Genomic DNA, 17,317 nt, shown 5'->3' on the forward strand with positions numbered 1-17,317 from the left:
CATGCACAAGCAGCAGATTTTGATATTAGTTCAGAACAACGTAAAGACCCCTATTTCAGAGACATTATTGATGTATTAGAAAACAAAGATAAAGCTAGTGACCCTAAACTAGAAAAGCTTTCGTATTCTTATGTACTCAAAAATGGAGTCTTATACAGGACTAATAAAATCAAAACTGGTAATAGGGATAGACTTTGTATTCCTCATGCATTAAGAAATCAAGTTTTCGACCTTATTCATGCACACAAAATGAATGGAAGTCACCAAGGTGCTCAGAAGACATATAATTTAATGCTTATGCGCTACTTTTTCCCCAATATGAAGAAATTTGTGTACGATAAGGTTAGACATTGCATCGCTTGTCAGATTTTAAAGAAACCACAAGGTTCTAAACCGCATACGCTGCAAACATTTCAACCAGCCCAAAATCCTTTGCAACGAATTCATATTGACGTATGTGATCCTTTAGTCTCTTCAAAAACGCACAAATACAAATATTTCCTATCGGTAGTTGATAGTTGTACAAGGTATGTAATTATAGCTCCTTTGGCTAATCACGATGCACAAAACATAGCAACAGCCCTAGTTGAGAAAGTCTTTTTAGTCCATGGCATCCCGGAAACGATCTATTTAGATCGTTCCACACCCAATTCAAGTTTACTCTTACGAGAGTTAGCTAATATTACAGGCGTACAACTAAAATATGTAGATACTTGTGCCCATTTCACGAATGGATTAGTTGAGAGTTCATTTAGTTACTTAAAAAAGGTTATGAGAGTCTTTGTGTTAGAAAAGAAAGCTTCATGGTGTGACTATTTAGCTAGCGCAGCGTTCAGCCACAACGTTACAATCCATTCTGGATCCCTCCAGAGCCCGTATTTTACTTTGTTTGGCTACAACCCAAGGATCTTAGCAGACGCTGTCCTTCCTTCAAACCCCGACAATGTTTCCCAGACGAACGCACAGAGACTTGAACTCCTGACTTCCATACGTAAGACAGCACATGACAACCTGAACAAGCGTTACGAACAGCAGAAAAAGTACGTAGACCGCACTTCTAGGAAAATGCAGTACTCACCAGGACAACATGTATGGATTCTAGATGCCACCTCAACTCCAGGCGTGTCAAAAGCTTTTGCGTCCTCTTATAAGTATAAAGGAACTATTCTTCGCAAAGTTAATGAGAATTCCTACGAAGTAACTTACATCGCCGGCAGGAATAAACAAAAGACTGATACTATTACTATTTCTAGACTCAAAGCCCGCTACGACTAGTGCCATGATAACCCCACTAACATTCATTAACACGCCATTCCGTTGTCACTCGCTTTAGCCTCCTCGCTTCTCGTTGCGTACATTGCACATGCCAGCATCCCATGATCCAGCATTTTCTCACGCTCATCGACTCCCCTCCCCCCTCTTTCCACTTCCAGTGCTCGCACTGCATTTCTGCGTTAGAACGAACTCATTTTTATTTTTTAATACAACATGGTAATTTTTATTTTTAACAAGATCAGGATTACAGAATGCTATCTCAATCGTCGGAACATTTATAATACATCTCTTGCCTAATAATTTAATTTTACTGATATTTTAATGTTATTTTATAATTTGCGTTTCAACGCATAGTAATAGTCAGAACATATCACTTAGCTGATTTGACTAATAAGTACTTAGTGTGTTTATGATCCTAACTAGCAAATATTTTTTTCCCCATTTGCTGGTACATATACGCTCAAATGAAGAAAAAGTACAAAGAACGAAATAAAGAACGAAAGAACTAAGATAGAACAAGATCAATGATTTAAAGAACAAATGAACTGCGTAGAACTTGCTTGAACTTTTGGCTTTTTGGCCATAGCAATTTTTTTTATTTACGCTTAGGTGTAACGCGAACTGCTTCTTTGAAAGCTGCAATGCACTAAATATGTTAATAAAGCATATAATAAAATAGGCAAATGTTCCCACTCTCTCCTTTAATTTTATAGTTCAAATATTGATAGCATACAACATGGTATAGCTCATATCCCATGAAATTACAACCTACTCTATTTTTCAATGAACTATTACACAAATATATTACTTACTCTTTCTCACTTCTTTTTCAATTTTTTTTATTAGCAGCGAATCGAAGGCGCTTAAACCTTTGTCCACAATACACGTAAAATTCTTGCAATTGTTTTTATAAACGACATTTACACATATTACAGAAGGAAATGTCTCGTAATCACTTAGTTCGTTCTATTATCGCTGAATTCTCCTTTCTTTTCTCATTTCATTCCCGGCTAAGCCGACTATTCTAATTCCCCCCCATTCCCCCCCCGGCGAACTTTCCTTACAACATGGAATTATTCCACCTACTTCCCCCCCCCCCCGTTGCCCCGGCGAACTTTTCTTCAGGTAAACCTGTTAATCAAAAACAGGTCCCCTTAAAAACTCTACACCATACAAGTAATAACGCCCCTTCGCCGTCATTCAAATCAGATATTACCTCCCCTCCCCCCCAAAATAATTCACCAGTTTTAACTGAAAGTCCTTTTTCAATCGATTTTATAACCCGTCATCACTTATTGTAACTCTGCTCCACTACCTTTTGCTTTTTCCTAATTTTTCCCTTTTTTGCGCTTGTTTCATTCTCATCGCCACGGATGTTACCGGACCCATGACGACCACCGGCTTGTACCATCGAGCGACAGACCTAGGCTCATCGCAGAGACCGACGATGATCTTGTGGAGTTCCAGCACCAACAAGGACCCGTTCCCGTCTGGACCCCATGGCTGATTTTTCCATCTCCCACGCCGCGACCCAGATGTGGAGCGCTTTACCCAGGACGTTTGTTGACCCAAAGCGCCATCGCAAATTTGACTTCCAGACTGCTAAGGCCCCGCCCACTCCGTGCGTACTGCCTGTGTTTACTGACGACACATGATACTTATTGTTATCTTACATCGGCTACAAGTGTTCCGGTGCTCAGCTACTTCAAGTACCGTAAGGCACACGCAATTAATACAAACATATGTCATTTACAGTGCCAAAGTTTGTGCCCATGGGTGCTACCCATATTGGATTAGAGATACGTCTCTTTCTTTTGTGTTTTATTTTATCCTCAGCTGCACAGAACGTCCAGCCTATGGCGGCATGCAGTTTACAGAGTTGCCATAGGTAACATACCTCAAGGCTCCGCCCAGCATCGTGTATGTTCCGCCGAGTGTACTTTGAACTCAGCAAACAGTAAATACAACCGCGTGCGGTTGCCGGCGTTTCTTCACACTGTGCTGACATGTGTTGTTTTTTTATTATTCTTGTGCTGTCATCACTCAACCAAAACTAGTTCAGTGTCACACTTAAGTAATTATTTTATCCATGCCTCAGAACTTAGTTATTTGTGCTCGTACTTTTTGAGTTTATAAGAGGCTATGACCTACAATTTAATTTTTTTTTATTCTACGTGTTTTTATATTTTTTTCTCAACAGTGTTTAGTGCCACGTTATTTTCGATGATATGACTATTCTGGTGATTTCAATTTTTTTTTATGGTGATGCGATTCTTCTAGTGATTTACTGTATTGGCTTTCTACGAGTTTGATTTGTTAATAAATCCTAATTTTTAAATATAATCTACTCCGGACGAGGTAGTCGACCATCACAGAGTGGTTCGATTATTTCAACAAGGGGAATGTAGAGATATGGAGACCATTAAACCGAGAAAACCTCGTCATGTTAATATTCACACTTGTTTATTTCCTGAACTTGTCCGACCAGCGAGTGATCCCAAGAATGCGCTAGCTTGTAACTTCCGTAAAACAAGGAACTGGAAAGGCAAACGCGTGGATCTAAACAGGATCTACCGCGTTTGAAAGGTTTAACAACCTTTCGACGCCTAGAATGATAAAAGCAAGCTCCTACCCGGAGCTCGCTCTCTTTTGATTCTGACACTCATCGACGCTACATGGATAACTAGTCCGATTACTTTACAACACGTTACACTGCTAACTACGACGATGGAACACGGAGTTACCGCTGCCTAGCATGCTACAAGGCGCAAGGGATCGCTTGGCTTGGTGAACTGAGGGTCGCTGGATAGAACCTTGGAACTATCACGATTCGGTCTGCGAGAAGCATTAGGACAAGACAACACACACATCTACCAGGTATGAACAAGCGTGAATAACCCTTTACACCAACTTTCCATATCTCTACCCTCCTAACGGAGCAGGTTCAGCCATCAGATATTATTAAGCTCTACCTAAATGTTTAAATGAAACTTCCCTGTGACCTCAGAGCCCAGGTAAAACGGGCTTACAACACTATATATATATTAATAATTATATATTTTATTTTATATATATATATTCATGTAATTTATATTACATGTTAGATTACATTAGAGATGCTGCTCCCATCGTCCTCTCCGCTCTAGGGAATATAATTACACAAACAAGTGGTGATATATACTCTTGACGTATTTAATTGCATTTATTCTCAGTGTTAGCTAAACTGTGATGCATGCATGTATACATTGGGGCAATACCAGCTTCGTTGAGGTCACGTCACGATGTAGAGGGGCTCCTTAGTAAATCAAAGTTCTTAATTGTTCAAGACTTTCTCTTAATCATATCATTTAAATATAGAAAATTACCAATAGTTAGAACAAAGTTAGAAGAACGTAATGACAGAATATAAACCAACATTTTGAGAAGCCCTTGCATCGCGGGTTAGCGGGGTCCTTATAAAATATACTGTTCTGATTTCAACACGTTCATGGGAAGTACCAAGACTAAGACCCATAGAACTTTCTTAGAGTCTCTGTACCATTGCTTAAAGCTAAAGCTAAGGAGACACTCGGCACACGTAAGAACAACGCATAACCCCACAGTGAATTTTACTAGCTGTGAGTCCAGGCGCCAGAGTTTTGATGGGAAAAGTACTGTAGAACCACAAGCAAGAAACCTGTACAGACCCGCGAGTCCTGTGCATCTTACTCCCGTGTGGAGGGGAGGGGCAGAGTGAAGCATGCTTCCTTATGGCCCGAGTATAACCGATGAAGGCGATGGTGCGCAGAGACTTTTGGCCGAAGGTTATTTTCCTTGTGGTAGCTCTATAGTAATTTTTCCTTCCTGTGAGTTTCCCTTATGTGCGTTGAGTACCTCTTTATAGCCTCAGCTTTTAACCCAAGTACGAATATTTTGACATTACAATAATATTATCCTATATTAGTTAGTTGTGGTAAGGGGCTGGACCCCGTATAATGTGACGGGTGCAAAATAGCCTAAGTGCTGACAAAGCCAAAATTTCTAATTTAATCAATCAAAATCCTCAGAAGATTAACAGTTTGAAATTCCAATTTTCTTTATTTTATGCCCATGGCTGTTCTCTCACTTAACCCAGTTGATACATAGTAGACTGACTTTATTTGAGAAATGCATTTTAGTTTCTATTCAGAAACTATGATCTTCTTGTCAAAAGAGTAATTATGCCTATAGTTTTTTTTCGATGGAATAATGGTATCTGGCATTAAAAGAGGAACATAATTAAAGGGTTTCTCAAAATAAAATCTTAAGAATTATATTAGGACCTAAAAGAGATAAAAAAACACGGGAGTTGGGAAACCTGGTGGTAAGAGACATATAAGAAAGTCAAGAAGGAGACCGAATGATAATATTAAGATGGGCTTGCAAGAAATTGTTAAGGATGACCACGAGCGGGTGCATCTTGCTCAGTATAGGACGGATAGAAGACCTATGCAGGGTTTCCTAAAAGTCCGTCCCACATTTAAATTCACTATAACTTTGTAACGAACAAAACAAAAGAAATGCCCTCCTCTACCCGCATACATTCGGAGGTATGCGCTATTGTCGCGGTGCCTTAAACTATCCAGGAACGTCAGTTACGCGAAATATTTACCGAATTCCCCCTTTTATCTTTTTGCTTTAACACTGCGTATCATCACTCATCGCCACACCTCAGTAGAGGTTGAATGAGATAAGCTCAATCACTGCGTGGGTGGTCTTTAATTTGCACGTACTTATAACTAATTTGCACGGGTTTTAATTAATTTGCATGTACTTAGAATTTATTTGCACGTACTTAGAATACTTTACATTTATGTATTTGCATGTTTATAACTTTTTATGAATATATATTTATTTATTTTATGAAAAATATGTATATAGAAGGTAATTAGAGGTACTAAACGCTATGCATATGGTTTTATATTCATTACTGCAAAGTATGTAATGTATCAATCGATAATATTAATGTTTATAATATTGAAAATAAGTTTTCTATGGTTTATGAACCGCTATGAACGGTGGTAATGGGTGTAGGTACAGGTCCAATTACGATTTGGGACGGTCCCGGTACTCGAACCCGCGATATGTAACGGTAATAATTAGTACTATGCAATAATGTATGTTATTATGAAACACGTTGGTTTCACACGCTAGACAGAATACTGTCTCAGAATTTCGACTCGGCTCTGATGCCAGACAGAGAGAATGAATTAATATTCCGCGCAGGTAGACGAGAAAGGAATTTGGGGAGTGTGCGTTCAAGGTCAAATGACGTCACTACGTCAGAACAAAGAAGGAACCCGATTGACCAATCAGAGAACGCGTCGGTAGATTTTCAGAACCGGTTTTTTCAAGGTTAACCAGTACGCAAGAACAGGAGAAAGCTATGCAACGCCGTAGGGCATGCGAAGGGATTGATCCAGACAACAAAGGAAGTCTGCGGATGCGCAGCAAGGGTCAAATTTTTTGAAGCTATGCGTCGCTTGTAGAACTGGTTTCCGCCGCCAATTAATATTCCGCTCAGGGTTGCCCCAAGGCACAGGACGCTTTAGCGCAGGTTTTTTTTATCTGTACTATGAAGAAGGGAGAGCTATCAGGGACGGGGCCTACAGTTTTCACCATTTGCTTTTATCACGGGGTAACGAACCTAGGGCCCTTTGATTATTGATTTAGGTAGTAAATGTAGTACTGTGTGCTATTTAACATATTATTGAGCTTATTTTTTTACCGAACTTTGACTTTATGTCAAACATTTTCCCAGCTTATCTTTATTTTTACCAAAATAACACTATTTATACTATTCAGGAAAGACTTTAAGTTACATTTTCGACACACAAAGTGTGTGTTCTCAACTTCTATCTGTTTATTTCACAAGTTTAGGCTTATTATTACTCAAATAACACTATTTATACTATTCAGGCAACATTTTGTTATTAAATTTTGGACTCACAAAGACATATTTCGCAACTTTTAAGTTATTATTTTACAACTTTATGTTAATTGTTTACCAAAATAACACTATTTGTACTATTCAGGCAACATTTTTTATTAAATTTTGGACTCACAAAGACATATTTCTCAACTTTTAACTTATTATTTTACAACTTTATGTTAATTTTTTACCAAAATAACACTATTTGTACTATTCAGGCAACATTTTGTTATTAAATTTTGGACTCACAAAGACATTTTTTACAACTTTTTAACTTATTATTTTACAACTTTAAGTTAATTTTTTACCAAAATAACACTATTTGTACTATTCAGGCAACATTTTTTATTAAATTTTGGACTCGCAAAGATATTTTTACAACTTTTTAATTTATTATTTTACAACTTTAAGTTAATTTTTTACCAAAATAACACTATTTGTACTATTCAAGCAACATTTTTTATTAAATTTTGGACTCACAAAAACATTTTTCAACTTTTAACTTATTATTTTACAATTTTAAGTTAATTTTTACCAAAATAACACTATTTGTATTATTCAAGCAACATTTTTTATTAAATTTTGGACTCACAAAGACATTTTTTACAAAACTTTGACTTTATGTCAAATCTTTTACAACTTTAAGTTAATTTTTACCAAAATAACACTATTTATACTATTCAAGCAACATTTTTTATTAAATTTTGGACTCACAAAGACATTTTTTTCTACGTTTAACTTATTATTTTACAATTTTATACCTATTTTTACCAAAATAACACTATTTATGCTATTCAGGAAAGACTTTTAGTTATATTTTCGACACACAAAGTGTGTGTTCTCAACTTTTATCTGTTTATTTCACAAGTTTAGGCTTATTTTTACCAAAATAACACTATTCAATCTGTTCAGGAAAGACTTTTAGTTACATTTTCGACACACTAAGTGTGTGTTTTCAACTTCTATTTGTTTATTTCACAAGTTTAGCCTAATATTACTCAAATAACACAATTTAATCCAGTCAGGAAGGATTTGTTATTATATTTTGGATGCACAAAGAGATGTTTTCAACTTTTTTACTGATTTTTTGCAGGGTATGTATTAATTTTTATTTATTTTGTTTTGTATTATATATACATTTACAAATTTTTAACTTAGAGTTTAGTATTTATTTAAATTTTTTCGAAAACACTAAAGAAAAAGTACTTTTAGCTAAAATGTAAGCCACAGAATATATTATTATTATTATTAGGGTTTACTGATTTTTACTATGCTATTTTTGGCTCTGTATTTCTATATGTATTTATTTAGGTCAGGTTACGCCTGCTACGTAGGAAAGTTTGTTTATTTTAGAGTTTGCTGAGTATTTTGTTACTCTTATACTAAGTTTTCTAAATATATCAGGTAGGGCTCCATCCATATACTTTTGCTTTTGCTGTTTGGAGATGTGATCAGCATCACTCTCCATCTGCTTTTTATTTTATGTACCCAATATTATTTTGAGGCTTAGTGAATTCTAGAGCCTATTTATGCAGGAGAGAGGGCTTGAAAATTTTGATCTCAGATAACCCACAACTATTTGTCAGTGTATTTTAAAGGATATTTTATATTTATTATGTGCCACTAGAATATCAAAGCTTGCTTAATTTTTATGTCTGTAACGCTGTTATTGTATTTCTAGCTAAGGTTTACTGGATAAAGTACACGAAATGTTTAACATTTCGACTATTTGCCTAATTTTTAGTGTAACGAAAATTATTGTGTGTCTATAAAGACTGAAATGCCTTTACCGAAGGGTCCATAACTGGACGCTTACCAACATTGTTCCTTTTTTTAAAAAATATAACCATTTATCAATATATTGACAATTCACAGGACAAGACGAAGTTCACAGACGACTGACTACATATATGAACCATAGGTCCATTTGCTAAACTTTTTTTCTATGCTAGAAGAATAATTTAGCCTTATAAACTTTTTCAAGGTATTTTTTAAGTATTACTGGATTTTTTGGGTGCATCAACATTTGGGTTATTTCCATTTGGCTTATTATACGAGGCTACAATCACTATTTGAACACTGAAATCCTCTGATTGAAACTAAAAGCTTAGGCTGTAACTAGGGATTTAGTATGTATATCGACAATTTATAGGACAACACGAACTTTACAAAGGATTGTAGGTGATGTAGGCCCACACGCCAGAGCTTTGTTAACCTGCAAGAAGCATTTACAGCTAATGCTACGAGGAAATGAGGTTGATTTTTACTGTTTCACAAGAATGCTATTTTTTATACACCCAATATTTGCTTTTTCAAGTGACTACATGTACCAGAAGCACTTACAGGCCAACTCTAACTAGACTTCGACTTATTCTATATCAGGTGCTAAATTTATAAAGAACTATATTTCTGAGGAAGTACGCAAAAGCAGATTACCTGATTAAAGTATCTGAAAAACAGATTTTTCTATGCAAGTATATTTTTATTGACTGGATTATTTAACAGATCAAACAGGAAGACTGCAAAATTCATTAAATGTAGTTCTATAGTATAGGTGGTTTCAGAGATATAAAAAGAACAAATATAAGATTTAGCTTTTTTTGCTTATGAGGCTAATCGCGACGCTAAGGGTAAATGGCGAGGAAATGTAACGGAGGAGAAACAGTCCCAAAAGTTATGTTCTGCATGTAAGTTAATACCACAGAGATATTACAGTAGGTGTAGGTTCTACCACCAGAACATTTCTATTATAATAATACTGGTTATGCTGTACTGTTAGCTAAAGATGCTGATAATTGAGAAACTTAAAAGCTTATTTGCAAAATTTTAGATAAATAATAATCTGTTAGACTGTAAACATATTTTATATCCATTCTGCAAAAGATCCGATGACAAAATTTAAAAATTGTAATCGCCCAGACAGGGACTCGAACCCTGGACAGATAGGTTAAAAGCGTAACGCTATACCAACTAAGCTATCTGGGCACAAGGTATTATTTTCTTGAAAAGTTAGTTATGTTAAGAAATATATTGAAACACTTGAGAACACTCTTGGTCTGGTTCGACAGAGAAGGAGACAACATTTCCAAATTTTTACAGACTAGGTGTATTTTTCCACTATAGAGGCCTTCACTATATGTAATTCGAAACGCTAAAGTTCAGCTAGCTTCCAAAATTGAGGTAAAGATTGTGTTTGGCGAGATTAACAAGTTACAATTATATCCAGTTACGGACAAATAAAGCTAAAACTCTCAGATTTACTGTACTAGCCAAGTTTTAGTAACATTTTCCTTCACTATAGTACTAATACCAAAGAAATAGATATATTTTATTTATAATTTGACCAAATGTACTAGTATGTAATTCACAAAGTTAGGTAAAAAACAGTATTTTTTTAAATATTGTTGCTGCCTTCAAATTTTATGTTATTTAGCCACTAACAACTGGTTTACACTGTTTGACATCCTTTAAATAGCAAAAGAAGGAATTATTTGTTTAGTATTTATACTATTTTATATTTATTTAAGAAAACAATTCTACAGTTTAACTTAATTTTTAACAAATTGTTACTAATTTATATATCAAAGTTATGTTATTTAGAGTGTATGAAGGCGTATAAAGTTAATATTTGTACTTATCAGTGCAACTAACAATTATATTTTACACACAAAAGATAATGTATACAGTTAAATCACTTGAATCAGAGAATAATATTTTACAGTAATGGATTCATTCAGCACTAGTGAGTACTTTTATGCATCAGAAAGTTTTTTTTAAATTTTCTATTATGCATGCTATTTTGGGCTTTTCTTAAAATGTATTTCTAGGGCAAACTGGTTTAATTTTCTGCTTATAATGCAAAGTTGACATAGTTTTCGCACAATTCATTGTACATTTGTTATATTCTCTATTTACAATCCAAATATTATGCTTATTTAATGTATAACTAACTAACTCTCTAGCCTTCTTAAACCCGAATGTTCATGGCTGCAGCAACACATGCCTTTCATCTGTCCCTGTCCTGAGCAAGATCTATATACTCCTTTCCTTCCCTACCAATTTCCTTTAGGTCCATCTCTACATTATCCCTCCATCTTTGTTTTGGTCTTCCTATTGGTCTTTTACCATCAGGTTTCCCAACAAGAATTCTGTATACTCTTCTTTCCTCTCCCATTTGTACCACATGATCTACACACCAGAGTCTTCTTGATTTAATTATTCTAATAATATCTGGACATGAATACAAATTATGTACTTCTAAATTATGTAATTTTCTCTACTTATCTGCCTCGTCATCTGTTTTAGGCCCAAATATTTTCCTAAGGATTTTATTTTCAAATACTCTCAATTTATGTTTCTAGCTTATACTGTAGTTATTATATCTTTTTCTATCAGCTTATTTTGAAATTAATATTATTAGGTATAGTCTTTGATTTATAACTATATTGCTTTTTTATCAATTTATCTAAGAGTACATGCAGGCAAACACATGTGTACACACTTTTATGTAAATAGATATGCCTTTTTTCAATATTTTAGTATGAAGATTGCACTTTAGCTATTTAAGCAAGGGTAGGAAAGGTAGGATTTCTGAGAATTTGTTGCAGGATTTTGTTGTCCAAGTATAGATGAGAACTGAGCTGGCAGACTGCTTTGAACCTTTTCATGATAGTTTGCATATGAACTGTATGGAAATTCAGCACTATTGACTGTGCATGCTTCTAAGTTTTGCTGTTATTTTACATCAAGTCTGTGAGACTGTAGACAGTTTTTCCCTTTTCAAGTAGTTTTTATTGATTGTATTTGTATATGTTTTGGGGACTTAGCAGTTTTATGTTATGAGGCAGTTTGTTGTAGAATATTTTTACCGGATTGTTTTGAGATATTGAGTGTCTGCTGTTTTACTTGTAATTATTTTTCTTCTTGTGTTGTGTATTTGACTATATTTTGTCCAAGTTCGTATGCTATGTCGTAGTATTTAGAATAATTGTTATTGACTTGTAGATGTAGGGAGAAATAAACCTTTGCAAGATGCTCTATACTTTAGTCTGAACATTATTCTTAGTGTTCACTTTTGAAGCCTTAGTATTCTGGTAGTATTATTAATGTAGAGGTAAATTAGGCTAAAATGTAGGCATTTTTCTGATAAATTATACTCACTTAGTTGTTTCAGCAGGTAGAAGTTGCATGATGGTTTACTGCTGATGATGTTAATTTGCTCTTCTTATGTACTACGCATGATGTAGCTTACTTGAGTAATTGGAATTTTCTACTGAAAAAAGGATTGCTTGTCTATTTTATTCCTATGTTGTTGAGTTTGTCCATAAGCAAGCCATGTTTTTTACTCTATCCTATGCCTTGAAAGAATCTAGATATATTGTGTTTGCAGTTTTATGTTTCTCTAAGGTTTCAGCTATGTAGTTTTTTAAACTGTGCTATGGGTGTGACTATTGATTTCTCTTTCTGGATGCCATGTTGGTTTCTGTGTATTCCTCTTGCTGCTTGAATTTGACTTAGGTTGTTTGCTTTTTTCTTAGATCTTTATTTGTTTATTTGTTCAGTATTTTTTAATTTTTTTAATATTCTTTTACATAAAAAAAATTCAAAGTACATTGTTAAAGTCAAAGTGTGTCAAAATTCAATTTTTCAAAGTTAAAGTTTTAAAAATACAATTTTCTAAAATTAAAAGTTATAATAGTATATTTTTGTTAGTAGAAGTTTTTATACTAGGGCAAATTATTTTGTTGTTAATGTAAAATTTGTTAGTTAATGTAAAATTAAAGTAATTAAAAATCAATTTTTCAAAGTTAAAGTTTTAAAAATACAATTTTCTAAAATTAAAAGTTATAATTGTATATTTTTGTTAGTAGAAGTTTTTATACTAGAGTAAATTCTTTTGTTGTTAAAGAAAAATGTGTTAGTTAATGTAAAATTAAAGTAATTAAAATTCACAAAAATAAAAAATACTGAACAAATAAACAAATAAAGATCTAAGAAAAAAAGCAAACAACCTAAGTCAAATTCAAGCAGCAAGAGGAATACACAGAAACCAACATGGCATCCAGAAAGAGAAATCAATAGTCACACCCATAGCACAGTTTAAAAAACTACATAGCTGAAACCTTAGAGAAACATAAAACTGCAAACACAATATATCTAGATTCTTTCAAGGCATAGGATAGAGTAAAAAACATGGCTTGCTTATGGACAAACTCAACAACATAGGAATAAAATAGACAAGCAATCCTTTTTTCAGTAGAAAATTCCAATTACTCAAGTAAGCTACATCATGCGTAGTACATAAGAAGAGCAAATTAACATCATCAGCAGTAAACCATCATGCAACTTCTACCTGCTGAAACAACTAAGTGAGTATAATTTATCAGAAAAATGCCTACATTTTAGCCTAATTTACCTCTACATTAATAATACTACCAGAATACTAAGGCTTCAAAAGTGAACACTAAGAATAATGTTCAGACTAAAGTATAGAGCATCTTGCAAAGGTTTATTTCTCCCTACATCTACAAGTCAATAACAATTATTCTAAATACTACGACATAGCATACGAACTTGGACAAAATATAGTCAAATACACAACACAAGAAGAAAAATAATTACAAGTAAAACAGCAGACACTCAATATCTCAAAACAATCCGGTAAAAATATTCTACAACAAACTGCCTCATAACATAAAACTGCTAAGTCCCCAAAACATATACAAATACAATCAATAAAAACTACTTGAAAAGGGAAAAACTGTCTACAGTCTCACAGACTTGATGTAAAATAACAGCAAAACTTAGAAGCATGCACAGTCAATAGTGCTGAATTTCCATACAGTTCATATGCAAACTATCATGAAAAGGTTCAAAGCAGTCTGCCAGCTCAGTTCTCATCTATACTTGGACAACAAAATCCTGCAACAAATTCTCAGAAATCCTACCTTTCCTACCCTTGCTTAAATAGCTAAAGTGCAATCTTCATACTAAAATATTGAAAAAAGGCATATCTATTTACATAAAAGTGTGTACACATGTGTTTGCCTGCATGTACTCTTAGATAAATTGATAAAAAGCAATATAGTTATAAATCAAAGACTATACCTAATAATATTAATTTCAAAATAAGCTGATAGAAAAAGATATAATAACTACAGTATAAGCTAGAAACATAAATTGAGAGTATTTGAAAATAAAATCCTTAGGAAAATATTTGGGCCTAAAACAGATGACGAGGCAGATAAGTAGAGAAAATTACATAATTTAGAAGTACATAATTTGTATTCATGTCCAGATATTATTAGAATAATTAAATCAAGAAGACTCTGGTGTGTAGATCATGTGGTACAAATGGGAGAGGAAAGAAGAGTATACAGAATTCTTGTTGGGAAACCTGATGGTAAAAGACCAATAGGAAGACCAAAACAAAGATGGAGGGATAATGTAGAGATGGACCTAAAGGAAATTGGTAGGGAAGGAAAGGAGTATATAGATCTTGCTCAGGACAGGGACAGATGAAAGGCATGTGTTGCTGCAGCCATGAACATTCGGGTTTAAGAAGGCTAGAGAGTTAGTTAGTTATACATTAAATAAGCATAATATTTGGATTGTAAATAGAGAATATAACAAATGTACAATGAATTGTGCGAAAACTATGTCAACTTTGCATTATAAGCAGAAAATTAAACCAGTTTGCCCTAGAAATACATTTTAAGAAAAGCCCAAAATAGCATGCATAATAGAAAATTTAAAAAAAACTTTCTGATGCATAAAAGTACTCACTAGTGCTGAATGAATCCATTACTGTAAAATATTATTCTCTGATTCAAGTGATTTAACTGTATACATTATCTTTTGTGTGTAAAATATAATTGTTAGTTGCACTGATAAGTACAAATATTAACTTTATACGCCTTCATACACTCTAAATAACATAACTTTGATATATAAATTAGTAACAATTTGTTAAAAATTAAGTTAAACTGTAGAATTGTTTTCTTAAATAAATATAAAATAGTATAAATACTAAACAAATAATTCCTTCTTTTGCTATTTAAAGGATGTCAAACAGTGTAAACCAGTTGTTAGTGGCTAAATAACATAAAATTTGAAGGCAGCAACAATATTTAAAAAATACTGTTTTTTTACCTAACTTTGTGAATTACATACTAGTACATTTGGTCAAATTATAAATAAAATATATCTATTTCTTTGGTATTAGTACTATAGTGAAGGAAAATGTTACTAAAACTTGGCTAGTACAGTAAATCTGAGAGTTTTAGCTTTATTTGTCCGTAACTGGATATAATTGTAACTTGTTAATCTCGCCAAACACAATCTTTACCTCAATTTTGGAAGCTAGCTGAACTTTAGCGTTTCGAATTACATATAGTGAAGGCCTCTATAGTGGAAAAATACACCTAGTCTGTAAAAATTTGGAAATGTTGTCTCCTTCTCTGTCGAACCAGACCAAGAGTGTTCTCAAGTGTTTCAATATATTTCTTAACATAACTAACTTTTCAAGAAAATAATACCTTGTGCCCAGATAGCTTAGTTGGTATAGCGTTACGCTTTTAACCTATCTGTCCAGGGTTCGAGTCCCTGTCTGGGCGATTACAATTTTTAAATTTTGTCATCGGATCTTTTGCAGAATGGATATAAAATATGTTTACAGTCTAACAGATTATTATTTATCTAAAATTTTGCAAATAAGCTTTTAAGTTTCTCAATTATCAGCATCTTTAGCTAACAGTACAGCATAACCAGTATTATTATAATAGAAATGTTCTGGTGGTAGAACCTACACCTACTGTAATATCTCTGTGGTATTAACTTACATGCAGAACATAACTTTTGGGACTGTTTCTCCTCCGTTACATTTCCTCGCCATTTACCCTTAGCGTCGCGATTAGCCTCATAAGCAAAAAAAGCTAAATCTTATATTTGTTCTTTTTATATCTCTGAAACCACCTATACTATAGAACTACATTTAATGAATTTTGCAGTCTTCCTGTTTGATCTGTTAAATAATCCAGTCAATAAAAATATACTTGCATAGAAAAATCTGTTTTTCAGATACTTTAATCAGGTAATCTGCTTTTGCGTACTTCCTCAGAAATATAGTTCTTTATAAATTTAGCACCTGATATAGAATAAGTCGAAGTCTAGTTAGAGTTGGCCTGTAAGTGCTTCTGGTACATGTAGTCACTTGAAAAAGCAAATATTGGGTGTATAAAAAATAGCATTCTTGTGAAACAGTAAAAATCAACCTCATTTCCTCGTAGCATTAGCTGTAAATGCTTCTTGCAGGTTAACAAAGCTCTGGCGTGTGGGCCTACATCACCTACAATCCTTTGTAAAGTTCGTGTTGTCCTATAAATTGTCGATATACATACTAAATCCCTAGTTACAGCCTAAGCTTTTAGTTTCAATCAGAGGATTTCAGTGTTCAAATAGTGATTGTAGCCTCGTATAATAAGCCAAATGGAAATAACCCAAATGTTGATGCACCCAAAAAATCCAGTAATACTTAAAAAATACCTTGAAAAAGTTTATAAGGCTAAATTATTCTTCTAGCATAGAAAAAAAGTTTAGCAAATGGACCTATGGTTCATATATGTAGTCAGTCGTCTGTGAACTTCGTCTTGTCCTGTGAATTGTCAATATATTGATAAATGGTTATATTTTTTAAAAAAAGGAACAATGTTGGTAAGCGTCCAGTTATGGACCCTTCGGTAAAGGCATTTCAGTCTTTATAGACACACAATAATTTTCGTTACACTAAAATTAGGCAAATAGTCGAAATGTTAAACATTTCGTGTACTTTATCCAGTAAACCTTAGCTAGAAATACAATAACAGCGTTACAGACATAAAAATTAAGCAAGCTTTGATATTCTAGTGGCACATAATAAATATAAAATATCCTTTAAAATACACTGACAAATAGTTGTGGGTTATCTGAGATCAAAATTTTCAAGCCCTCTCTCCTGCATAAATAGGCTCTAGAATTCACTAAGCCTCAAAATAATATTGGGTACATAAAATAAAAAGCAGATGGAGAGTGATGCTGATCACATCTCCAAACAGC

The sequence above is a fragment of the Lepisma saccharinum genome, chromosome 24 (assembly GCF_977018435.1).
Source record: "Lepisma saccharinum chromosome 24, izLepSacc3.1, whole genome shotgun sequence".
Lineage (NCBI taxonomy): Eukaryota > Metazoa > Arthropoda > Insecta > Zygentoma > Lepismatidae > Lepisma > Lepisma saccharinum.